The sequence below is a fragment of the Rattus norvegicus genome, chromosome 17, assembly GCF_021556685.1.
Source record: "Rattus norvegicus strain SHRSP/BbbUtx chromosome 17, alternate assembly SHRSP_T2T, whole genome shotgun sequence".
Classification (NCBI taxonomy): Eukaryota; Metazoa; Chordata; class Mammalia; order Rodentia; family Muridae; genus Rattus; species Rattus norvegicus.
The window spans coordinates 74,962,501-74,990,071 of record NC_141550.1 but is presented as its reverse complement, the minus strand read 5'-3'; the positions used below and the strand labels follow the sequence as shown (position 1 = coordinate 74,990,071).

The following is a 27,571-nucleotide window of genomic DNA, read 5'->3' as shown; positions in this document are numbered from 1 at the left end:
ATTTAAAATGAGACATTTCAGGCTAGAGAAGTTGCTCAGTGGTTAAAGACCTCTGCTCTTCCGGATGACCCAGGTTCAATTCCCAGCACTTGTATGGGGCCGTAGCTCACAACAGTGTGTAACTTCAGTTCCTAGGGATCTATCCTCATTCTCTAAGTAATGGTCTCTAAATACACTTTTAAAAAAAGAAACTTGAGAGTTGAATGGTTGCCAAGCCTCATTGGGGGTGGGGAGAACCCACAGCTGGGGTCAGCAGGAAGAACCAGATAACTTGGGCAGGAATAGCTGGGGAGGAGACGGGGGGGGGGGGGGAAGGTTTGGAAGCAAACTGTTGGAGTGTTGGTTTAGTTTTGGCTGGCTCTGGCTGTTCCCAAAGCTGACCCTAATCTTCACCTGAACATTCTGTAGTTTCTGACTACCTCGCAAAGCCAAGCAGCCAGGGTACCCGGAGCACTGCCCTCAGAGTGCAGGGAACAGGGGAGATGTGGTTGAGGATGTCAGTGGTGACTTTGGCAGGCTAGTGTGGTATCTCCTGGCCTGAGGCCAGTCGTTTCTGCCAAGAGTCATAAATCAGCCATGTTAAACTACCGCTGTGTAGATAGATGGTACAGTCGTTTGCCACGGCGCCTTCAGTCCCAGCTGAGTTCTGACTGAGAAGGCTCAGAGGAAAGCCTGCTAATGCTGCCTCATGAACGCACAGCTCTAGAAAACACTGCTCTGACTTTGCTGCATCTCGGACATGGGATGCTAGGCTTTGGTACTTGCTGCTTTGCTTAAATCTACAGTCTTTTTTTTTTTTTTTTTAAAGATTTATTCACTTATGAGTACACTGTAGTTGTCTTCAAACACACCAGAAGAGGGCATCAGATTTCATTACAGATGGTTGTGAGCCACCATGTGGTTGCTGGGATTTGAACTCAGGACCTCTGGAAGAGCAGTCAGTGCTCTTAACCGCTGAGCCATCTCTCCAGCCCAAATCTACAGTCTTTAAAGGACATGAGCCAGCGAATCAAATGTGTGGTTGTTCTTGGTTATGGCATTTCATTGGAGCAACAACATTTGGTCACAGTGCTTGGGAACCACAGTTATCTGTAAGTTTGAGGCCAGCCTGGTCTACAGAGAGAGTTCCTGGACGGCCGGGGATACACAGAGAAAATGTGTCTCAAAAACAAAACCAGAAGAAACCAACAAAACGCAGCTCTTCTGTTTTAATCTGTGGATTGCTTTGTATTTCATTACCAAGTATATGGTAGATAATGACTACAGAAGGAGGTGGGGACATGTATCTAGCCTCAAGTATTTCTACCTAATTCGGCTTTTTAAAAAAAAGAGCAAAGTCTATTTATTAACGAGAGAACACTTCTGATAAAAACTCAGAGAGCAGGGCATGACTGTCTGTGAGGGAAATGAGGGGCGGGGGATGGGCATGGGGATGGGGGGGCAGAGGAGATGCTCAGAGCATTTCATAAAGGAAGGAAACTGAGAGGATGAAGAGGCACAGCAGAAGAGTCTACCACTGTAAACTCTGTCACTCTGGGACCATGACCCCAAGTAAACCCTTTCTTCTGCAATTGTTTTCGGCCATGGCATTTCACTGAAGCAACAGAAGAGTAACCGATTCAAGGGGAGTGTGTGTATGGACTGCAGCATCCCTCCAGCCGGTGAATAGCAATCAGGAGGTCTGGGAAGTGCTCCGGTCACCTGAGCCCAACCTCCATGCAATTTGCCAGGCCTGGGGGGGGGGTGAGGGGGGATGGGGGGGCTCTAACATCCCATCTTTTTTTTTTCCTTTCTGCTTTTGTGGCCTCTCTTTCCCAGTTTCAAACTCCTCGTTTATCAGTACTCCTAGTTTATTGTGTTTTTAATCAGTTTCATTTTGGTAGCTGTTGCATAACAAAAACTTTCCCTGAGGAGACACAACATACTTACCTTCTCACACCAAACAGGGATCCCTAGACAGACCAAAGTATGGATACTACCAAAGTTAACCTTGGTGATTCAATGAGTTTGTTTGGGGTTACTTACAGAAACATGGGTGAGGAGTTATATATAGGAGGAGAAACGACTCAGACAGTTGCATCACCAAGCCTACCCTAGCATGGGTGACACCTCACAAAGCTGGGGACACTGGAGCACACCACACAGCCATCAGGCAGATCAAAAGGTTGTAGAGTGTGCTTTTCAGGTGCCTCAGTCTGTCTAAACTTCTTCTAGGCAGCTCCTCTGGCTTCTGATTCTGCCAGTCAGCTGCTGTGGTAGCACCCAAACTTGTTTGACGTGGACACTCAGCTTTTATTGCTTACTCTGGAAGGGAGGGACCTAGTGAATCTGGTCAGTTTCAGGGACTTCCTGAAGCTATATTGAGTTTGATTTCCTGCTTCCAGAGCTTCCTGCAGGAAGGAAAATGTTACACAATGTAGCATAAATTGTCTAAGTATTAAATATGAGTTCATACAGCTAACAGGGCTACACCAGGCTCAGTAAGTACTCAATAATCGTAGTTCATTCTTATATGTGTATGAGTATTTCAGCAAACAGTCGAGGAGGACGGAGAAGTGGGTTGATGATGTTATGCTGAGATGTTGCCTGGCCCCCTTCACTGCTATTATACCCAGAGAGTGAGTTGAAGCACTGGTCCTCCAGTGTCTGCCACATAGCTGGAGTAGGCTACAGCACACATGGAAAGCCCCCGGGCTTCCCCGGTTGTCCTGCAGCTGCACAGGCTCTCTTGGGAAGGATTCTCTCTTTCTTCTTTCAGTCTCCAAAGAGACCATCAGAACATGTATACCATGAGGTTTTCACAGTTCGTTAAACTCGGTTTCATTTCTGTTTAAAATGCTTCCAGTTATATGTAAAACTGTTACATGTTGAGTTACTGGGAGTTACTGGGAGAGATGGGTATTGTTAGTAATCCTGGATGAGATTGAGTTAAGCTTTGTGAGTGTCCATCATGTGTGTGTGTGTGTGTGTGTGTGTGTGTGTGTGTGTGTGTGTGTACATGTAAAACAGCATCCAACCAGGCACCCGTATACCACCTGCATCACAGAGATGACCTTTAGAACACCACCCATAGGGAGAGTAATGTAAAGCTGCAAAGCATAGCTTGCGAACTGAAGCAGATCTTTTAAGGACCTTAACAGTGTTTGGCTGCAGAGGAGAAAAAACCCTCAGGCCAAACAGCTTTATATATATATATATCTCATATAGATATATAAGATATCTATATGATATCTATATCTATCTACCTATCTATATATCACTCTCTGGGCTGATTTTTCTAAAGGGTACAAAGTGTGGGTTCACATTTTATTATGTATTTATAAATCTGCATTGGGGTATCCGTGTTAGAATCATTTGTTGAAAACATCATTCTTCCCCCCACTGAATTGCATAGGCACACCTGTGGAAAACAAATTGGCTGACCTTAAACTGACCATAAGCATAGGAATTTGGTTTTTAACTTTTAATTCAGTTTAACTGATTTTTCCTTTATAGGGTGCCTTGATTATTGTAGTTCTGTAGCAACATAATCTCAATCAAAATTTCATCTGTCAGTAAGTTGGTCCTAAATTTCATATAAAAGCCAATGAGACAAATAACCAAAATATGTGAAAAGAAAACTTTCCAGGTCTGTGACGTTGACAACTTAATAGAGGCTATAGTTGTTGTTTAGCCATCCCAAGGGGCGACTGCGATCAAAGCCCATTCTTTATATGCATGGAAGCTCACAAATGAAACTTCCAATGCCCTTACTGTGCACGGGTAACATATAGTGAGAAATGTGCAGGTGATATACATGGAGAAAGAAAGGAGAGAGAGAGACAGAAAAGGCGAGGAAGGAAGGTGCCTGCTGGAGTATCCACTGGGACACTGACCTTCTTGATGCTGGTGCACTAGAGATCACGTGGGCTAGGGTAACTTCCAGCATGAGTCTGTCGGTCCCATTGCATCTGTAGCCAGGAATGGCCTCCTCCTTTTTCTTCAGTCTGGGACTGTAGCCCACTGAGATATTCTTCGGGTGAGTCTTCCCTTTTGGTTAGACCTTCCTGGGAGTATCCTTATGGGCGTACCCAGAGATGTGCTTCTGTGGTTATTCTAAATCCAGGCAAGTTGGCATTGAAGATTAATCATCACAAGCTGTGATTCCCTGAGCTGTGAACTCCGTGCAGACAGGCTCCTTCCTTCCCTTGTTTCGTGTGGCAGGGTCTTCTCATTTTGCTCTGCGCCAACAGATGCTGAATACGTTGATGGACAGATCAGATGAAGGTGTCCTGCTGTCCGTCTCCCTTCCGGTCTGCCAGGAACTTGCAAGGGTTAAGAGTGCACTTTGAAAAGGCTTCTTCATTTTTCCTTGGTCTTTTGGAGCCGAGAGCTGGAGGGTTGGTTTTTAAGCCCTAGTCTTGGCCTTGACTAGGAGGAAAGCTCGTGGTGATGCTGGCAGCAGATTAGGTGGTGAATTAGAAGGATGTCAGACACGTTCTTCCCATGGAGTGGCGAGCTGTGTGGTGTCCACGTGCTGCATGCTGACACGGAGGGTCACTCACACCAGAGCTTGGACAGTTGAACAAAACCTCTTTCTGTGACTCTGTAGAAATAAGTTGTTCTTGCCTGGCATGCCATCCGTGTGAGCAATTTCATCCAAATCGTGATGTAAAGGGAAAAGTATTTTTGGTGGAATGTATTGATTACTAAATGTTGCTAACTTCTATAGACCTGCCGGCTATATAAATAAGGATATGTATAAATAAGGACTTGTATATTTTAAAGGCTTGGGCCTTTCATTTTGGGCTACCTCCCAGCTCCTCTAACACCGCTAATTCTGCTTACATCCTGCTACAACCAGGTCAGCTCGTGTTCACAACCATCTTCCATAACTGGAACCAATCACTGAATCCCCTCTTCTCATCTCCCCACCCTATCGTCTCTTTCTCTCTACCAGGAAGTCCCACCTTCCACTTCCTGCCCAGCTATTGGCTGTTCCGCTCTTTATTAAACCAATCAGAGAATGTCTTAGGCAGGTGAGGAAGGACAGAGAAACACATCACAAAAAGATTCTCCCAACAACTAAACGGGCTTCTCGATCCTTTCTAGTCTTCCGACATCTCTGTTTTGTGTATTCTTTTGCTTTGGTTCCTATTATTTGAACCAGACATTTTCCCCTGTAACTATCTAATGTTACTGTATGAAGAAACGGAGGGCCTGGAAACCTCAGGGCTGGGGAACCACAAACCTGTGACCTGTGTCCTGTTCAGTCTTTGCCACCACGGTCTGTTGCCGTGTCTTCTTATGATCACGTGGAATATCATGTCTAACTCATGGCTGAGGTCCTGTTACTCCTAGGAGCACATATAATTTTAACAAGGTAATTGCTGCTCCCTTGTTTCTTCAGTGTTGTCGTGTTGGATTTGAACACTTATTTTCCCCAAATTAAAGCCAACTGAGAAGGTTCATCCATCTATGGCTCATTCTTTCTTGTTCAGTGTGGGTTCACTTGGAGGGACTGCCCACTACATCTACAGCCCTCTCACAGCTTCTTTCTTGCATTTTTTTTTCCGGAGCTGGGGACCGAACCCAGGGCGTTGCACTTGCTAGGCAAGTGCTCTACCACTGAGCTAAATCCCCAACCCCAGCTTCTTTCTTTAAATGACTTTTCTTTAGGTTTATGTCTGTGTGTATGTGTTTGTACACGTTTATGCAAGTGCCTGCAAACTGAAAGAGGACACTGGATCACCTGATGCTGAATTTACAGGCAGCTGTGAGCCATCTGATATGGTACTGGGAATTGAACTCAGGCATTCTAGAACACTGAACTCTTGGTTCCTGGGCCACCTCTCCAGAGCCCCGGGATAGACCTTACAGCTTCAAAGATGCACGTCATGGGGATTCTGGTGTTGACAAAGGAACTGATTAGTTTCTTTCCACAGGGGCTCCCTTTGTCTTTCCCCATCATAAACACCATTGAATTTTAGTTTCGAAAGGAAATGGCAGATAACACCCAATGACATGGCAGGACATTGTGGGCCTGCCTGGGAGCTGAGCCCACACAGCCCTAAGACATGGGGAACATTTGTTCTGTACTCCAGGTGTGTAGCCATCACTTGTGAAAACAAGTTTACCAGAGATACATTCCCCTACTTATCCTCCAGTTAAAATATAACTCTTAAAAGTAGCTTTCAGAGTCAAATTTTCCCTGTGGGGCCAGTTCAGCCAGGTGGCATCTGACATCACCAGATGGTGACAATGCTGCTAAGGGACCATGGATTTGGGACTCTTAGCTTCTCAAAGTTCTAAGGGCTGGCCCTCAAAAGGCAGGAACTGTTAGAGAAACAAATCACAAGGTTTTTGTTGGGTCATGGATGAGAAAGCTGCTTATGGATGAGTAGCTTTGACGCTACTCCTAGCTGAGGACCTAGTGAAAGTTGATGGCTGTTAAGGGAGGGTTGGTTTTCTTTTTTCTTTTCTTTTTTTAAAAAAGATTTTATTTTATTTATGAATATACTGTAGCTGTCTTCAGACACACCAGAAGAGGGCATCAGACCCCAATACAGATGGTCATGAGCCACCATGTGGTTGCTGAGAATTGAACTCAGGACCTCTGGAAGAGCAGTCAGTGCTCTTAACCACTGAGCCATCTCTCCAGCCCGAGGGTTGGTTTTCTTAAGGGTCCCTTGTAGATTGACCATGCTCCAGGGGTGGCCCCACACTATTATCTGGACAGCAATGATTGTACTAATAATAGCAGACAGACAGACAGATATACAGACAGATATACATGTATAGCTAGAGACACACACATATATGATATTAAGTTGGAAGGGGAATATAAAGGAATGTATAGGAGGAGTTAGAATCTAATTGATATATGTTGCATGCACTCATTAAATTCTCAAGGAAAAAACAGTTTTAAGAATCGCTTGCCTTCGTTCTGAAGCAAATATGTGAATAAAATCACAAGTTTTGACATTTATCATGAATAAGATTGTGGACCCTTCACTTATATTCTATATGGTACTTCATGTGGAACAGTTATGAGTATTCATTCTCTCTCTCTCTCTCTCTCTCTCTCTCTCTGTCTCTCTCTTTCTCTCTCTCTCTCTTTGAGATAGGGGTTCTCTGTTCTGGAACTCTCTTTGTAGACCAGGTTGGCTATGGACTCACAGAAACCCACTTGCCTTTGCTTCCCCAAATGCTGGGATTAAAGACGTGTACCACCACGCCTGACCTTAACATTTTTTTAAAGTCTGGAGCAGAGCAGGGAAAGATGTGGAAGGTTGGTGACACCGTGAGCCACGAGCCCTTCACCATGCCTCTGCTGAGTGGCAGGATGGTGGCTTGGAGACTGGAATTGGCCACAAGTCTCCATGAATAATTCTAGGCTCTAGCATTGTGACTTGCACTCATTCGTGTTGATAAACGTGCGTTGGTGTGAATGATTCGTAAGAACAAAGGAGTCGCAATAGAGAGCTCACTGCTTTGATAGAAAGCTGGGTGTTTGGGGGCATCAGGCTAGGATGTAGATGTGGTAGCTGTGGGCGTAAGGAGGGTCTTATGTGAGGATGAAAAAAGGAAGTAGATAAAATGAAACCAGCGATACCTTAGAAACCTGCTGCTCGTAGAAGTCCTCACTCGGCATTGATGTGTGTGTGTGTGTGTGTGTGTGTGTGTGTGTGTGTGTGTGTGTGTGTGTTTTGTATGGGTGTGGGGCCATCTGTGTTGCAGGTTCTGTGTACATGCACGCAGAGGGCAGAGGTCAATACTGGGTGTCTTCCTCAGCCGCTCTCCCCCTTATTCTTTGAGACAAGGTTTCTCACTGAGCCTGGAGCTTACTGGTTCAGCTAGGCTGGCCGGCCTGTGAGCTCCAGGGATACACCGTCCACTCCCCACAGTTGCACACCACAGAAGTCTGCCCTTTCATGGGTACTGTGGATGAACTCAGCTCCTCACACTTTTGCAACAAGAACTTCACTGACTGAACTCTGTCCCCAAGCCCTCCACGCTGGTTTCTTAGTACTGCATGTTGGATTTAAGCTGAGTGGTAGGAAGAAAGTGTTAGATGCTTTGATTATCCCTGCATTTATCCAGTAAATATTTATCGAAGGCTTATTTTGTCAGGCATTGTTCATGAATTCTTTCTGACTTTGGAGTACTTTTCTATGAATACATCAAGCGAGCCTGGGAACGAATAGATCCAGTATTTATATGGCACAGATGGATGGGACTGTATAGACTCAGTACAAAATGTCTGTAGAATTTTTGGAGGCCCCATGTTTCTTCCTTTATTCTGTAGCTATGTTAGAACGCTCTGAGAAATAATAACTTAAGGGAGGAATGGGCTTATTTTACCTTACAAATTATAGTAAGTCCATCAGTGAGGGAGATTGGGGCAAGAACTCAAGCAGGAACTTGCAAGAGAACCATGGAGGAGCACTGCTTGCTGGCTTGCTCAAATGCTTTTCTTTACCTAGGTGTCCCCCACAGTAGGCTGCATCCTCTTACATCAAGACACTCCCTAGAGAGTGTCTTGCTCACAGCCAAACTAATCTAGGAAATTCCTCAACTGAGACTGCCTTCTCAAGTGACTATAGGTTGTGTTAAGTTGACAGTTGAAGCTAACTGGGACATGGTTACTGGCCTAGAACTTACTATGTAGTTACTGGTCTTAAACTCAAGACCTCCCCCACTGCCTGTCCCTCTTGAATATTGTGATTACAAGGATGTGCCACCAAGACAATACATGTATTTCTTTTCTTAAAATATTTATTTATTTATTATATGAGTACACTGTAGTTGTCTTCAGACACACCCGAAGAGGGCATCAGATCTCATTACAGATGGCTGTGAGCCACCACATGAATTGAACTTAGGACCTCTGGAAGAATAGTCAGTGCCCTTAACTGTTGAGCCATCTCTCCAGCCCAATACTTATATTTCTTGATGAACGAGAAACTGAGTTACAGTGTTATTTATATAATATAATCTTACTTTCTCAAAACAGTGTGTGTGTGTGTGTGTGTGTGTGTGTGTGTGTGTGTGTGTGATAACACCTTTAAGACTGTGAATTATAGGGCTGGAGAGATAGCTCAGTGGTTAAGCGCACTGACTGCTCCTCTGGAGGTCCTGATTTCAATTCCCATCAACCACATGGTGCCTCACAACCATCTGTAATGGGATCTGACGCCCTCTTCTGGTGTGTCTGAAGACAGTTACAGTGTACTCATACACATAAAATAAATAAATCTTAAAAAAAAAGACTGAGAATTATAACTCTCCCTGTAATTCTGTAGCCTTAGCACTTAGACCTCTGAATTAGAGTGGTCCAACCTAAATAATATTTAAGAAAACTATATATATGTATACATAAATGTGCACACGGGTGTACGCACACACATACACATGCACATGCATGCTCCAGGAAGACCTGTAAAGCTAAAATTGAAAAGTCACCGAGTATCATCATCTTCCTTGGGATTTCCTGAGGTGTCCAAGTTTTATATATTGAGTGTGGTTTTGGAATCAGAAAACATTCTTTTAAAACTGTATACACACAGGTCGGAGAGATGGCCCAGCCATTACCAGTGCTTACTGCTCTCTCAGAGGACCCAAGCTTTGCTCCACACACCCATGCTGGACAGCTTGGTCTCCTGTACAGTCAGCTCTGGGGACTCTGATGTCCTCTTCTGCTCTCCTTGGTTATCCTCACTCATGTAACTTGCACACACATAGACACATACATACAAATGGGATTTATTTTTAAAAACTTTACACAGACATATAAACAGACACATAGACAGCTTGGATTTTTTAAAACAGCATTCAACACTTGCAAATAATTTCTCATGATTATTTACTGGTACTTGCAGATAAAATGATTATGTCCACAATCCTCAGTGTGCTTTCGATGGAGCGCTAAAAGCCAGTGCTGGATGTAACTTTGGGTGTAGCAACATCTGGAGCTGGGGAAGAAAAGATTTTCATTTAGTTGATGTTATTCTACAATTGTTCAAAGCTAAGTATCTGGCTGAATGGAGAATACACACTCATCTTTCCGTCTCCATGTAAATCTGACTCTGACTCTAGAGAATCCTTTCCTCCCACCCAGACATCAACATAGAGTTCCTCCAGTCCTACAGATGTATCTGTGGGTGACTTCTTAGCACATCCTCCTGTATACTTCAAATAGTCAGATTACTTATAGTCTCGAACATAATGTGAGTATCTTTACTCGGGTTCACCTAGTGTGGAACTTAGCACATGGCAAATCAAAAATGTTCTTATAGGAACTTTATAGAAAATTGTCTCTTGACTTCTTTTTTTTTTTTTTTTTGAGACAGTCTCCTGTGTCCCAGGGTGACCTTGTCCTCCTGTCTCCATCCTAATACTTTGGAAGCTGTGTTGGTTGAATCCACAGGCAGAAAGAATTACTGTATTTGTGTGTGTGTGTGTGTGTGTGTGTGTGTGTATGATCATACTGTTCTTTGTATATTTTATGAATATTTTGTATACTGTCATTATAGTCTATAGACACATATGTATGTAAAAAGCTCTACACATATAACACGGCCATTTGCATGGAATTCCCACTAATAAGTGCTCTCTAGTTAAACCACCCCATCTATCAACCTTCTTATCTTGTAGTGCCTCAAAGAAGCACAAAAAAGCTGTGTCTCACTGGCTGGCCAGGCAGGCATATGTCACCAGAATTGAGCAATTGCCGTAAGCCACCTCAATTAAATCCCTATTCTAGGTAGGCTCAGAGAAGAAACAACACAGGTCTTGTTGCCAAATCCAGAGAAAGCCTAGCCCTGTAGTCAATCTCGTGAGCACTTCTCAATTCTAATGTTTCTGGGGCCGAGAGACGCTTTGGGTATTTATTACACACCAGAGGGCAGTTAAGCACATGCCATTTAAAGACTCCGTTTTCTAGCTCACAAAACAGGGCATGGGGGTAAAGGATAGGGAAGCCTTTTTTTCCAGTAAGTTTTTTTTTAAATAGTCAAACAACTTGGTCCAGAGCCTTGGAACTAGAACGTGGTTGGCAGATTAAACTTGAGGGCAATCCCTAGAACCCAGAGAAAGGGGTGTGGTGCAGGGGTATACCCTTGTAATGTCTTCTCTGGGAAGATGGAGACAGGCACATTCCTGGGGCTTGCTAGACACACAGGCAATCCAATCAGCAAGTGAGAGACCATCCCTAAAAACAAGGAAACTAGAGAATAAGGAAGACACCTGAGGTTAACCCTGGCCACAGGTTCAGTAAAAATCAGCTCAAAGAATTATACAGAAATAAAAGGAATATTATATAGAATTGTGATGAGTTCCTATGAAGTGCACAAACCAGCATGAGTACTAAATGGTTTTAGTGAAAATTTCACCATTCATTTATTTTTAATTCTTCAGGGATTTATCAAGTGCCTGTTATAGACTGAGATCTCCTCTTAGGTGACGTGTAGACAAAGATTCGTTAAATGTGAGCACCCCACGAGCATAGTGTGCCAGACACTTTCCTTATGGGTGATAAACACCTGGGAAGAACTGAAATCCGATTTGAAGAGGGAAGGTGTGCTATAGCATACACCGTGAGTGGCTACTGCCTTTCGGAAAGGGGAAAACATGGAGGCGGGTGCGTGGGTGTATGGGGTGGCTTGTCACATCATATCCACAGTCAGGACGTGGAGAACTGATTGGAAGTGGAGGTGGGGAAGGGAACCCCAAGTCCTAGTGACCCAACTTCCTCCACTGAGGCTCTGCCTCGAGGCCTGTCACCAACTGGTGACCACATGCTCAAACTCTCGGGCCCGTGGGGCTCATTCCACATCGAACTTCGACAGAACTGGTGTTGACCCGATTGTTTCCTGTGCCACAGCTGGAGGATCGAACCACTGGACGCTTGTTCCAGGACACGTTGCTTTTGGAATTAGAGCAGTAGTAGAGGTAAATAGGCTCCTATCTTTTCCCTTCGGCGCTAAATAACTGCAGTGTTCTTAAGAGTTGTTTCCTTTAGCTGGCTGAGAGGGCATGAGGTCTGAGGAAGAAAAAGTAGCTAGCACATCTACAGCGTGGGCCCAGTGCCCTCCCGAGCAACTGAGCCCTCCCCAAAGGACGATAAAGTAGACACACCTTCATCCTCCGGTTTTACAGGAGTAGAAGCCAATGAGAAGGATGACTTTAGCTTGGTGTAGATCGCTGCACTGAGGAGACAGAGGCAGGCGACTCTCTGAGTTTGAGGACAACTGGTCTACATGGAGAGTTTTAGATCAGCCAGAGCTACAGAGTGAGACCTCAGTCTAAAAGGAAGAAACGAGGCTTTATGCTGACTGGAGGGACCACAGAATCTCCTTGTGTTGGTAGCAGGATTGTTATCCTGTTAGAAAAGGGGTTTACCTAAATGGATTTTTTTTCCACCAAAAGATTATGGACGGGAGTGAGAGGGAGGAGTGTGGGAGATGGCTCAGCAGGGTCAGGGGGAAGCCAGCGAGCCTAACAACACGGGTTCCATCCCCAAGTGCCACATGGTGGGAGGAAAGAATAAATTCCTGCAACTTCTTTTTTTTTTTTTTTGGTTCTTTTTTTTCCGGAGCTGGGGACCGAACCCAGGGCCTTGCGCTTCCTAGGTAAGCGCTCTACCACTGAGCTAAATCCCCAGCCCCATTCCTGCAACTTCTAAACACACACACACACACACACACACACACACACACACACACACACACACACACACAGAGAGAGAGAGAGAGAGAGAGAGAGAGAGAGAGAGAGAGAGAGAGAAAGAGAGAGAGAGAGATGTATATTCTGTCCTTGTCATAAATAAGGAAGTTCGCTGCCTCTACCTTGGACCTTAGAGTGATGTGTCGTCCAGTGCCATCAAAACTTGAGATGGGAATTTGGTTCAGATCCTCCCAATGATAAATACTATTAATATTGCCTCAAATACAGTCAACTAACATCTCCTCGTTGACAATGGACTTTTTCAAAGGATAAAGCATTTGGCTGGAATTTTGAAGGCTAAATGGGATTTTAATAGAAGGCTAAGGGGGAAGAGAACATTCCAGAAGAGGGAGCAGTGTGTACAAAGGCTGAAGACCAGGAAGAATAGAATGGGGCTTGGAATGAGAGCTGAGGCTAAGGGTCCAGGCGGAGGAGGCCAGGACACAGGTGCACACAAGACTCCTAGGGAGGTAACGTGATCAGATTCGTGCCTCTGAAAATCCCTCGGGAGCAGTGAGTGTGTGGATGGACTGGAGCAGGGAACTAGCTGCAGTAGGGATCAGTTGGGGTTACCTCAGTGAGAGAGTGAGGCCTGAACTCCGAAGAGTCTGTATCTCGATGCCAACATTTTAATTTAATGTACAGGAGAGTAGCTCTTAGCCCTGTGTCGCCGCAACCTGGCCAATGCTGTGTTTAGTTCCTAGTCTTTTTTTTTTTCCTTTTTCTTTTTTTCCGGAGCTGGGGACTGAACCCAGGGCCTTGCGCTTCCTAGGCAAGCACTCTACCACTGAGCTAAATCCCCAACCCCTAGTTCCTAGTCTTGCAAACATTTGTAAACACTTCTCTAAGAAGTCTCTTAAATTAAACTTGATTCTTGCAAAGATACATTTGAATTAAAGGAATAATTTATTTTAGATTAGTTTGAGTTAGCAATAAGACAAAGGGATTTTATTATGACAGTTTGTGTGTGTGTGTGTGTGTGTGTGTGTGTGTTTAATCCCCCACCCCCAGCCCACCCCCATCCCCACTCCATTCCCTCCTCCTGACTGCCCTCTTCATGATGGCTCCATTCCTGCCTCCCTGCGCCTGTCATAGCACCAGAATAACATCACCTTCTGTCTTGGCTCCCACTCCTTTAAGACCTCATCTTTCCGGTTATGGTGCCTGGAAGGGTTTTACGAGCCATGTGTGCATCTGCGCATGCGCGCAAAATTCCCCTCCCCCCTCCCAGTTTATGAGAGGAAACCTGTGCTGTTTGTTTTTCAGGGTCTCATCTATTTCGTTTAGCATGAAGACTTCCAGTACCACGCATTTTCCTGCAAAAGTCAAGCCTAACATTTCTTAGCACCGAATGAAATTCTGTCGTGTGTGTGTGTGTCCCATTCATCTGCGGATGGACACCTAGGCTAGCTCACGTCTTAGCTGTATGACTAGTGCAGCAATAAACACCGGTGGGTAAGTGGTTCTGTGATAGGATTTAAAGCCCCCCGGGTTAACACCTGAGGATGCTAGCGCTGGGTCATCTGGTAATTATACTTTTAGCTTTGTAGGAAAAATTAATAAGAGCCCATAGCGACTCTATCAACTTTATTCTAGTCAGCAGCGCATAAAGGTTTCCTTTTCCTCACGTCCTCATCAACACGTGTTGTCCTTTGTTTTCTTCATGTCAGCCATTTTGGCCAAGATAAGAAGGATAGGAGCTCGAGGGAAAGGGAGGTCAGTGGAGAACAGCTGCCACTGCTCTTACAGAAGACCAGAGTTCGAGTCCCAGCTCCCACAGCTAACAACTACCTGGAACTCAGCTGAAAGTGAGATCTGATCTCTCCAGCCTCTGAGGGCTCCTAACCTGTTCATGTAGTCATAACCACACAGGGGCACACAAACCTACCCAGTATCAATAACAACAGCACAGGCTGAATAGACGGCTCAGGGGTTAAAGAGCACTGACTGCTCTTACAGAGGCTCTGAGTTCAATTCCCAGCAACCACATGGTGCTCATAACTATCTATAATGGGATCCAATGCCCTCCTCTGGTGTGTCTGAAGACAGCCACAGTATACTCATATAAATAAAATAAATTTTTAAAAAAGAAAAATAAAAGAAAAAAGAAGATTTTGTTCTTAACACTCTCGGAGTAGTTTTAATTTGTGTTTCGCAGGGGCGCTAAGGACATGAATGTTTTCCCAGATATTACTGGTCTCTTGTGTTTCTTTTGAGAACTGTCTCTTTACTTCCTTAGACACCTCTGTTTGTTGGAAGATTTTGGCTTTGGTGTTTAGTTTTCACCATTCTTTAAACATCTAGATATCCATCCCTCCCGGATGCACGAGTGCAAGTGACACCCTAATGTAGGCTGCCTCTTCGTGCTGGTGATCGATTTCCCCTGTGCGCGAGCTGTTTGATTTTGGGTAATCCCATGTGCCGATTCTTAGGGTTATTTCTTATGCTGTCTTTGCCTGTGCTTAGATCTTGACATATTTGCCCCTTGTCTTTTCCCCCCTAAGATTCATGCCTTATGTTAATATCATTGACCCACTCTGAACTTACTTCTGTCTGGGGTAAAAGACATCATCATAATTTCATTCTTCTCAATGGGAATCTCTACATTCCCCAAGCATCATTTATTGAAGAAGTTGTCTTTTTTCTATTTTATTTTCATTTTTGTCAAAAATTAGGCAGAAGTAGCTGGGTGGCTCTGTTTCTGGAACGTTCTCCACCATTGGTGCACATTTTTATTTTTATGTTTCTGTCAGGGCTGTATTTGTCACTATGGCTCTGTAATAGTATTTCAGACGCAGTGTGCTGGTGCCCCAGCGCTGGTCCTCCCATGTGAATCCTCCTCTCCCCACCCCCTCTTGCCTTTCCTATTTCTTTTTCCGGAGCTGGGGATCGAACCCAGGGCCTTGCGCTTGCTAGGCAAGCGCTCTACCACTGAGCTAAATCCCCAACCCGCCTTTCCTATTTTTAAATTATGTTTGACTGCGTCATCTCCCTTCAGTCAGTCACCTGGAGGACAGAGCTGATGAAGAACAGAGGAAGAGTCAAGAGAAACGGAGAAGAGCAATCATAATTGTGCATTAAACTACTGTGTGTGTGAATAAAGAGTGCTGAGCTTAATGTTTTTAAGTGGGGGGGGGTGCAAAAGCAAAAACACCGCCTTCACAACAAGTGGGGACATGCCACCACTGCAGGGTGGCGGGCAGGTGACACCTCCTACAGTTGAAAGAATGTACAGATGAATGCTAACTGCCCAGTGGATAGTTAATTAAAGTTGTAGCCATTTAGAAGAGAGTCCCATTTGGCTTAGAATGCACAAGGCGGCGAGCAATTCTTTCTCGTTCCTCTTTGTTATAGGCCTGTCTCCTCCATTACATCTGTCTGTATTACAGATTGGTATGATCTCGTCAAAGGCAACATCGGCCCTCTCGAATTGCTTATGAACCAGGGGGTAGTACGTCATTCTTTCAGAAGGGCGTGTGCGAAAGTTTAACTGAAGGTCAGTCTATGTGCAAGAAGGAAATGGTTTACCTAGATGTCCGCAATCTTAGGAAGAGACATGGTGTCCTTTTTGTCAGCTTCTCTGGGTTTCAGTACATACGTGAGCAATGAAAACGCAAGCTAACATTTAGAAAATGCATCTAGACCTTCGGTAGTCACAGATACAATGCTGGAAATAACGTGAGTGAAAAACCTCTGTCTTAGAGGAATTATACCCGTGGCTCTCTTTCTGGTTGCAAAGCCCAGAGGTTTCCCCCTAATTTCTTGTGGTGTTTTGTTGTTGCAAAGTGAAAAGTGAAAAGTAGAGGATTTGGGAAACTGTATCAGCGACTGGACAGCCAGTGCTGGAGAACACAAAAGAACAATGGCTTCTTATCAGGGGGGACACAGCACTGATTTTCATCACCCAACAGGAGCTCTGGGGACCAGAGTCTTTTTGTGCCTTCAGAGTCGGACATCTGCCACTCCTTACTTGTAACTGTTCCTTTTGCATCTGCCCCGTCCATCTGTGTCTCTGAGAGGTGGTTTTACTGTCGTAGAATTCTGGGTTGAGAGTGATTTTTTTTTCCTTTCCCCACTGGAAGTTACCACTTTGTGGTCTTCTGGCTGGCATCAATGGAGGAGTCCGTTATCATTCTGATTGCTGACCCCGTGACTCCTGGGATTGTTAAATCTTTTCCTGCACTCCGTCCCAGTTGGGCATGTCAACCTGTGTTCAAGTTTACAAATGTTTTCATCTAAAACTCAAGGGACTGTTAATTAATGGCATCCGGCATGCTTTAAATATTGTATTTTAGGTCCGGAAATCTTTCTTCTGTCTTCTGAAATACTTCTGTCTTCCCATTATGTCTAAAATTCCCTTGCATTCTTTGAAATTGTCATTATAATTGTTCTAAAATTAGTGCCGCTGATTCTAATAACTGGACCTAACGATGTCTGTTTCTATTGACTTAAGATTTCTATTATTGGGGCTGGGGATTTAGCTCAGTGGTAGAGCGCTTGCCTAGGAGGCGCAAGGCCCTGGGTTCGGTCCCCAGCTCCGCCGAAAAAAAGAAAAAAAAAAGATTTCTATTATTGTTCTGTTGAGGACAGTCCCGCAATACCTAGATCAGAAATTCTTCTCAGGAAAGAATATCTGTCCCCATTGTCCCTTCACCCGACAGAAGGCTCATTTTAATGAAATGCAACTCAGTGGGTCTTCATCTATTTCTTTGTCTTTGTTTGCGGTTTGTGAAAATGCTGTTTGCTTGATATTTTGGTGTTTTCAAGGGAAACAAAACCCTTTTGTGCTGTTTTGAGCCAATCATTTAAATTTTCAAAATTCAAAATGTCACTAGGAGAAGTAATGGGGAATTTGTTACAAAATCTTGAATCAGAGGAACTCTTTTCAACACAAGACTCAACCTTAGATCTTCAAAAACTATTGGGAAATGTTTTGGTTTCCCTTCTCCTTTTGTCTCTATAGATTTTCTATACATAAATTAATACTGTGAACTATACCAAATAACAAAGAAAATACTTGTATTGCATAAGAGTGGGGGATTTTGCTGGAGAGATGGCTCAGAGGTTAAGAGCACTGAGTGCTCTTCCAGAGGTCTGGGGTTCAAATCCCAGCAACCATATGGTGGATCCCAACCATACTTAATGGGATTCGATGCCCTCTTCTGCTGTGTCTGAAGACAGCTACAGTGTACTTACATATATAAAATAAAGCTTTAAAAACAGTGGGGGGGGGGTTGTTAACATTTAGTATGAAGATCAAAAGGATGGGGATATTCTACATATTATAAGAAATAAAACAAAAATTGGGCAGTTAACAAAAACAAAACCCACTATAAACAGAGTTTCACTGGAGGAAAGTTCCCCTTTCTCCACATTCTTGCCAGCATCTGCTATCACCTGAGGTTTTGATATTAGCCATTCTGAATGGTGCAAGGTGGAATCTCAGGGTCGTTTTGATTTGCGTTTCCCTAATGACCAAGGATACATTTCTTTTTTTTGGGGGGGGGTTCTTTTTTTCGGAGCTGGGGACCGAACCCAGGGCCTTGCGCTTCCTAGGTAAGCGCTCTACCACTGAGCTAAATCCCCAGCCCCCAAGGATACATTTCTTTAAGTGCTTCTCAGTCATTTGAGATTCCTCTGTCGAGGTTCTCTGTTTAGCTCTGTATCCCTTTTCAAAATTGAATTATTTGGTTTTTGGAGTCTAACTTCTTGAGTTCTTTATACATTTTGAATATTATCCTCCTATTGGATGTGGAGTTAGTGAAGATCTTTTCCAAATCTGTAGGATTGACAACCACATGGTGGCCCACAAACCATACTTATTGGGATCCGATGCCCTCTTCTGGTGGGCATCATAGTTATCACACTGACAGTATCCTTTGCCTTAAAGAAGCTTTTTAGTTTCAGGAGGTCCCATTTATCAGTTGTTGATTTTAGAACCTGGTGTTCTATTCAGGAAATTTCCCTTTCTGCCAATGCAGGGAGGTTATTTCCCACTTTCTCTTCTATTTGGTTTTATACAGAGGTCCTTGATCCGCTTGGACTGGAGCTTTGTGCAAGGTGATAAATATGGATCAATTTGCATTCTTCTATACTTGCACCAGTGAGACCAGCACGATTTGATGGAGATGCTTTTTTTCCACTGTATGATTTTGGCTTCTATGTCAAAGATTATGTGTCCATTGGTGCTCCACTGTGTTCATAGCAGCCTTCTTCATAATATCCAGAAACTCAAATCAACTCAGATGTCCCTCAACTGAAAAATGGACACAGAAAATGTGGTTTATTTACACAGTGGAAATCTATTCAGCTATTAAAAACAATGACTTCATGAAATTCTTAGGCAAATGGATGGAACTAGAAAATGTCATCCTGAGTGAGGTAACCCAGTCACAAAAGAACATGGATGGTGTGTTCTCACTGATAAGTGGATATTAGCCTAAAAGCTCAGAATACCCAGGATACAACCCACAGGCCATAAGACATTTAACAAGAAGGAAGGCCCATGTGAGGACGCTTTAATCCCACTTAGAAGGGGAACAAAATAATCATGGGAGGCAGAAATAAGGTTGGGCCTGGGTGGAAGAGGGGAGGGGAAGGAGAAAAAGAGGAGCAAAATCAGGTATAAGGGAAGACAGGGGAGAGACCTGACAAGAGAATGAATGAAAATATGCAGCTGCCAGGGGTGGGAGGTGGGGGGAACTTCTAGAAGGTCCCAGAGACCTGGGATGTGAGAGGCTCCCAGAAGTCAATGGGAGGTGACTGTAGCTGGAATGCCCAACAGTAGGGGGGTGAATCCTGAAGAAACCGCCTCACGTAGACAGACAAGGCCCTCAGGGAAGGCTAAAGTCAATGGTGGTCCCACATTTTTGAGCCAGAATTGTTCCTGTCTAAAAGAAATGCAGGGACAAAAATGGAGAAGAGACTGAAGGAAAGTTCACCCAGTGACTGGCCCAACTTGAGATCTACCCCTCGGGGGGGGCGGAGGGGTGCAAACCCTGACACTATTACTGATGCTATGTTGTGCTTGCAGACAGGAGCCTAGCATGGCTGTCCTCTGAGAGGCTCCACCATCAAGCAGCTGACAGACACATGCAGATATTCACAGGTCAGGGCCCCTGTGGAAGGTTAAGGGGAGGACTGAAGGAGCTGAATGGGATGGCAACCCCATAGGGAGACGAACAGTGTCAACTAACCAGGACCCCTGGGAGCCCCTAGAAACTAAGCCACCAACCAGAGCATGCGTGGGTGTGTCCAAGGCCCCCAGCACAGATGTAGCAGAAGACCACCTTGTCTGGCCTCTGAGAGGATGTGCCTAATCCTATGGAGATTTGATGCCCTAGGCAAGGGAGATGCTGTGAGGGGAGCACCCTCACACGGGTCATAGGTCACGTGCACACCTGCACGGTGCTGACAGGTACGCCACCTCAGAGTGCTGACTGACAGGTGATGTCAGTCAGAACTCTCCGTTAGTGCACGCTTTACCGAGCACGCTTTGTTTTGTAAACTTGTACCACGAGCGCACTGGAAATGCGTGTAAAGATTCACACAACCACGTAACGATCATTTCCCAGGGCAAAAACTGAAAATAATCCCAACGGCCATAGTGCCAGCTAGATTAAGGATGTGTAAGGTATTTCCTTGGTGGATACGCTACAGAAGAAAATGGGGGACTATACATGCAGACATAGGAAGATGGGGGCTGGTGAGATCCCTCAGGAGGGAAAGTGTTGGTTTTGTTAGCAGAAGGATTAGGGTTTGATCCTCAGAAACCCCCATCAAAGCCGGGTATGACCCCCAAGTCTATGACCCTAGCACCAGGGAGATGGACACAGATGGATACAGGAGGCTCATGGGCTGGACAGTCTAGGCAGAATGACAAGCTCCCGGGTCAGGAACAGGCCTTCTCTAAAACAAGCAAGCCAATAAATAAAATGTCATGGCTCACCCATATCGGGCAAAGGTTCTTTTTTTTTTTTTCTTTTTCTTTTTTTCCGGAGCTGGGGACCGAACCCAGGGCCTTGCGCATGTTAGGCAAGTGCTCTACCACTGAGCTAAATTCCCAACCCTCCGGGCAAAGGTTCTTGATGCACAAACCTGACCACCCAAGTTCAATCAGGGAACACACAGTAGAGGAGAACCGATTCCTGACAGCTGACCTTTGACCTCCACATCCATGCCATGGCACACGCAACAATCACACTCCAGCACACACACACACACACACACACACACACACACACACACACACACACATGATAATACCATATTTCAAAGACAAGGCAGGCAGTGATGGGAGGAAGTTCCCCAAGGTTGACCTCTAACCTCCGTAAGTACCAGCATAGGCAAAGGTCCCCATTATGTGTATTCACGCACACAGAGACTCACGAAAAAGAAACATTACCGAGCACTATTGCCAGTTAGGAGAATCAGGTCACAGAATGACATAATTCGTACCTGTCCACTTGTATGAAAACATGTAGGTGGATTCATAGGGCTGACGCTAGTTAGAAGGCATGCAAGAAACTGCTGGTGCATGCCACTATGAGTCTGGCCTGGGAAGGGGATGCTGTTATTGTTGTTGTTTTTAAATCATATCATTATTGATATTTTTTCAAATTAAAGACCAACTTATTTTTCTAAGCACTGTAATCAGAATCGTTATAGAAAGGACCTGATAAGGGTTATGGGGGGTGGGGGGGAAATGCATGCTTCTTGTTGAACAGCCTTGAGCCTGTCAGAAAACTCGACATGGAAAAAAGCAATGTGGGGATGAATTCACAGAATTAAAAGTGTGAACTTATTGGCCACTTCGGTGAGATATACAACGTAGAAGAATTTTCTGATAACATCCGAGTGCTAGTCAGCGTAGCGAGCCCTGCTCCTAGCACTGACCACACAATAACTGATTTTTCGGATTTGAGGGTGGACTTCTGCTTTGGGGAGAGCTGAGCAGATATTTCAGAGGAAATGGGTGTCTTGTTTTGCATGAGTTGTGACATTTGGGAAATGAAGGAACTTTGTTCTGGGAACTGATAGTGTTGCTCTGGCCTTATTACTGCTTAGCATGGAGACATCTATTTCGTTTTCTTTCTAGACCTCCTCTGTAAAATACTGGCTGATGACTACTTAATCTTTTTAGAATCATGCAGTTAGAAGAAAGGAAACTGCAAAAGAAAACAGAATGAGCACAGCTTTCCACATCAAAAAAATGCATTAACATCTGCTTCTGAGTAATTATTCCAGTGAAGGGTGACCTGCCAAGAGAGGCCCTGGCCAGCAGTGGCTGCGACTTTGGCTTCTCTGGGCTTGGATTTTGATCATCTGGGAAATTCTTCGCTTTCTGAACTTTGACTTCTTCCGTTACCAGTGTTATACGAGTTCAGAAACACCTGCTAGGTGTGGGGAAAGAGATTGCTCAGCTGGTAAAGGGCTTGTGGCACAACCAGACAGACCTGAGTTCAAGCCCCAGAACCTACTGTAAAAACCAGGCACAGTGGTGCACGCTTAGAATACACTCATGGGGAAGAATAAGGCGGTTGAGTCCCCAGGACTTACTGGCTAGCTATCCCAGCCTAATGGGTGAACCTCCAGGTTAGTGCAAAACCCCTGCCTCAAAATCAAGATAGAATGGGACTAAGGAAGACCCATGACGTTTATTTGTAGCCACACACAGGCATGCCCACATGTTCACATGTGTGAGCGTGTGCATATATATACACACACATGCACATACTTGCACACATAGACACACATGCACGAGTAATGCATCCAATATGTTTTTGGCTCACCACGCTATCTCTAGATAGACAATAGGTATGTGTTCATTTTATGACAAATTTCATCTTATTCATTTAGACGGAGAAAGCAATGGTCACCCCAGGGACGCCAGAAATATCCAACTTTAAACTGAACTTCAGCAAGAAGCTACACTATGGCCTGACTATTCTTATTAAAATCTCCAACAGCATTCACAAGTAAGTGTGGGGAGAGGCCGTGTCCTTGTCAGAAAAGGCACGGCATATTGGTGTCTCTGATGCTCCTGTTTTTTTTACCTCCTGGATATGACTAACTTGTTTTGGTAGACATCAATTATTTGCAGCATAGAGCTCTGAGCTGGGAACACTGTTTAGGAGAGCAAGTGGCCCATCCAAGGGTTAGTGTCGCCTGAGAAGTGGGCGGAGAGAGACCATTCGTTACCAGGTGAAGCCCAGCTGCCCTGGCACAGGGCCAACAGGACTTCAACTGGGCCAAGACAAACGAAGGAAGAGGATGTGAAAATGTCCTGCACCGTCTCCTTAGAAACACATATACAAGGCTAAGCCACTTCAGACTCCACCTGGCTGTCCCCAGTCCTGTCCTGCAGATACACAGGGAGGGACAGAACCAGTTAGCCAGGACAGATCCCTCCGCTGTAGGTGAGGATCTATCAGCTACACGGCAGGGTGAATTATGTTTGGGACAGAGAAAATGAGGCTCGCTGGGGTGGGGGTTCTGGTTCTGTTTGCTTGATTGGGTTGTGTGCTCCTCTGGCAACGTATGTGAGGAGGGAGCTGCCCTTTGAGACCTGAGCACTGTTTTTATGAAGTCGCCTCTCCTCTGTGCTGGATCCATGTATTTTAATCAGGGGATTGTTGATTCCATGAAAGAGCAGGGTGTGTGGTTTCTGAGCAAGTTGACCTTACTCTGTTTCTTCATCATCTCCCTTTTCTCGGAACATTTATAATTTAATCATGTGCCAGTTCAAAAGCGTGTGGTTCTAGTCCACAGGTAGAGAAATATGCACACAATGATATCTTCAGCAATGATGCAATATAAAACCCTGAAACGCGCCACTTTAGTGTCCAAATCGTGGGTTCTTCCGCGCTCTCATTTTATCGGGAGATGTGGAGAGGCAAGGAAACCCAGATACTCTGATGAAGTGTCTCAATAGATTGGTTAAATGCCCTGAAGTGTTTCCACAGGAAAGCTCAACAAGTAGATACAACCAAGTAAGAGTTTAGAGCTGGTGAGATGGGTCAGTGGGTAAAGCACTGCCAACCCTGAGGTCCTCAGCTCGGTTCTTAGGACCCTTGTGGTTGGAAGCAGAGCTCAGACTCTTGCAAGTTGTCCTCTGAACTCCACACTCTGCTTTTGTGCATGCATACCTTTCCCCTTGCATGGGTTTCCGTGTACACACACACACACACTAAGTAAAAGGCATTTTTTTTAAAAAGTACAGAAGCATGAAATGTAGAAGAGTAGAAAGATTTAAAACAAATCGCCACTATAAAATTTAAAGTAAGCATAGGATTTAAGGTAACTTACCTTCTATTCCAGGTAACTGAATGGGCTGATTATTTGTAAATTACTTTTCTGCTTCTGTCGTGGACACCGTTCTCTTTGCAACGTGATAAATAAATTTGTTTTCTTTCTATTAAAAACAGATTGTTTTAAAAATGTTACTTACTCCTTAGTATGGAAAGGTCCTGAAACTGACAATTCTGATTCTTGCGACATGACGGGAGAAGCGCTTGGAGGGTTGAGTCCACAGTTGCTTGGTTTGTGAAGAGTTTGTCCAGCCCCTGGATCCAGGTTAGCCTTGCATTCATCTCATTTACAACTCACCTGACTTGTTTGTTGAAGAGAGTATTTGTCTTCTGAATTTTCCCTCAGGCTGTGGAAGAAAACAAAGAATCGACGACATGGAAGCCACAGGACCTACATTGTGCGCATGCGCCTAGTAGACTCCTGGTTTCAGCAGCACAGTCTATTTCTCCGAAGCTTCCAGTGTTGACGCATGCGGGCTGGGGACATGACTTAGGTGTTTGCCGTGCAAGCATAAGGCCCTGAGTTTTAATGAAATAGAGAGGGTGGTGCCCAAGTGTAATTCTAGCATTGGGGATGGAGATTGGCGGATCCTTGGGACTCATTGGTTAGCCAGCCTTTCAGTCTTCAAGCTCCTAGGCTGCAATGAAAGAACCAGTCTTAAAAATAACATAGATGGGGGTTGGGGATTTAGCTCAGTGGTAGAGCACTTGCTTAGCAGGGTTCGGTCCTCAGCTCAAAAAAAAAAAAAATAGATAACTCCCGAGGAACAAGACCGGAAGTTGACTGGCGTCTGCGTACACCCACATACATAAACACACACGGGGGTGGGACACACGGGGATCATTCCCATTTCGTCCTCCTGGGGATCATGACACCTGGCTCTTCTCCAGACCACACCTACTATACCACAGAGTAGAAAGAGGGGTTGACTGCCATTTGACCCTTAACCAGACAGGGACCAGATCAACCATTTAAGCTTACAGGCCATGTCTTACGTTTTTACTGTAATCCTTCTCCATGGATCTGCTGGCGGGACTATCATTTATACACAGGGGACTGATAAGGATTGTACCCAGTTGAAGTCATATTTCATTCCCAGTTTATGACATATTAATATTTAACACATCTGAAGAGAGTTTTGATGGGTATTTTGTAGATTCTGGGTCAAAAAATATTAAATGCAGACACCTGGAGGAGAGAATATTTTTGTGACTTTGAATTTGCTTTGAGGTGAAAATACATGTGTGTGTGTGTGTGTGTTTTATATGCCTATGTGTGTTGTATATGCTTGTGCTTCAGTGTTGGTATATCTGTGTGCATGTGGAGGCCAAAGGTTGGCAACAGGTATCTTCCCTAATCTCTCTCCATCTCATTTGTGGAAACAGGATCTCTCACTGGATCTGGAGCTCACTGTAGGCTGGCTATCCAAAGGAGCCCCAGGGCCATCTGTCTCTGCTTCCTTGGTGCTGGGATTACGGATGCACACCATGCCACCTGAATTTTTATGTGCATGCTGGGAATCTGAACTCAACTCCTCCTCCTCCTCCTCACTTTACTAGCTGAGCCACGTTCCAGCCCCGGATTTCACTTTTAAGTTACCCATTTAAACCAGACTCTATCTTCTCCCTCCCCAAATGGTGTTGACCTTGGACAGACCATTGTCCGTGGATCTCATATTTTGTGTAAGTGTTCCAAGATGTGGGGGTGAGCCGTGGGAATCAAAAAAAGGATAATGTGGATTGCTTTTGCTGTCCTTTTTTCCTCTCCTGCCAGTCCTTTCACTTTCTGGGGATGCTGCTAAGGGCAGAGACAGTAAACTGCACTGGTAAAACCTGATGGATTACCTCGGAATCAGGGGCCAGTGGAGGGAGCACCCCAAGTCTATTCTATTCTATTCTATTCTATTCTATTCTATTCTATTCTATTCTATTCTATTCTATTCTATTCTATTTTTATGTTTGCCTCATTTTACAACACTCCCATCACTTCCTACCTCCAAGTTTTTCTATACTTGGAGGGAGTGCTTTTCCAAAAAGCAGGGCAGAAAATATCTTTAGAGGGTAACAGAGGTCTGAGAGTTGTTCCAGGGTGAAGACAGATCCAGGGTTGTGTAAGCTGTCTCTAAGTTCACTGCAGAAAGTTTGCCTAGGGGGTTTTATAACTTATTTCTTTAAAGGAAGAAGGAGGAAAAGGAGGAGGAGGAGGGAGAGGAGGAGGAAGAGGAGGAGGAGGAAAAGGGGGAGGAGGAGGAGAAGAGGGGGAGGAAGAGGAAGAGGAAGAAGAGGGGGAGAAAGGAGAAGAGGAGAAGGAAAGAGAGGAGGAGAAAAGGAGAAAGAGGAAGAGGAGGAGAGTTTTGGGTGAATATCTGTACATATGAGCTCTCTGTATACCTATGTGTCTGTATGTGTGTGTGTGCGCGAGCGCACGCGCACGTGCATGCATGTGGTATGCACATACCTCAACAAGGGTGTGGAGGTCAGAGGGATAGCCTTTGGTCTCTTAGTCTTCATCTTCCATGTTTAAAAGACCTCTTTCTGCTATACACTGGGGTGTCTGGTCCCCAACTTTTGAGAATTTTCCTATCTCCATCTCCCATGTTCTTGTAGGAGCACCTGATTAGAGAGACTTAGGTTACTGCACTTGGCTTTTACACAGACTCTGGGGATTTAAACTTCGGTTCTCACACTTTACCTGTGGAGCCAGCTCCTAGCTCTATATCCTCCTGTCTTTGTTGTTATTGCTGTTTAGCCTTTCCCGGTTAGGTGACCGCCAAGTATTCCTCCAGAATTCACTGGATTGAGCTGTCAGTCCAGGCAAATCATGAGGTTTTTCTGAGTCTCAGAGTTTTGGTTGCTGACTTGAAAATGAGAGGTAAACAGACTTAGAATCACAATACTGTTAAGAATGTCCTGTGTGGCTGGGAGGCAATGAATTTGAGGCCAGCCTGGTCTACAGGTTCCAGGACAGCCAGAGCTACACAGAGTCTTTTGTCTCGAAAACAAAAAAACCAAAACAAAAACCAAAAACCCAAATTAACTTCTCACAACATGCGCTGCTCCAGTGTGCGGGCTCTTCCTCTGGGCTGCAATGGCAAGATTTGAAGAACAGATCTGTCCATCTGCAAGGTTCTTGGAGCCCAGGAAGCATGGGCCTGTCTGAACATCTTCCTTCTCCGCTCTCCTGTGAGCACAGCAGAGAGAGAGGTGAATTAACAAATAAACTCTTCCTTCCTTCTTGCCAGTATTTCAAGTTAAAGGAGGAGGAGGAGGAAGAGGAGGAGAGGATAAAGGGCAGAGGAAGAAGAAAAAGGGGAAGAGGAGGAGGGGACGGGAGAGAGAGGGGTGGGCAGCAGGGCAGGGCAGAACATTATACACACCTGCCAAGCTCTATAAAAACTGTACAGTAATCATAGAAAGTTTCCAAGCAGGAAATTTCCCCATAAGCCATGCCATTTGTCAGGGATTTTTTTTTCTTAAAGAGAAAATACGTTCTTTACTTGAACCAGTTGCCATGTTAAACGCCTGCCTTCCTCACTCAGTTTTATTACCAGGCTAAA

At 44.7% G+C, this 27,571-nt stretch overlaps 1 long non-coding RNA gene across 2 annotated transcripts in view; it reads left to right on the top strand.

The window, feature by feature from the left end:
* Window positions 1-27,571, top strand: part of LOC148000277 (uncharacterized) — an 82,935-nt gene that overhangs the window by 44,763 nt on the left and 10,601 nt on the right. Inside the window, exons 3-5 of one of the 2 annotated variants that reach the window (XR_015642039.1) lie at window positions 22,564-22,682; window positions 24,132-24,279; window positions 25,401-25,697. This is a non-coding gene — a long non-coding RNA (uncharacterized LOC148000277). The remainder of the gene's footprint in view (window positions 1-22,563; window positions 22,683-24,131; window positions 24,280-25,400; window positions 25,698-27,571) is intronic. The other variant, XR_015642040.1, reaches the window with a different exon arrangement.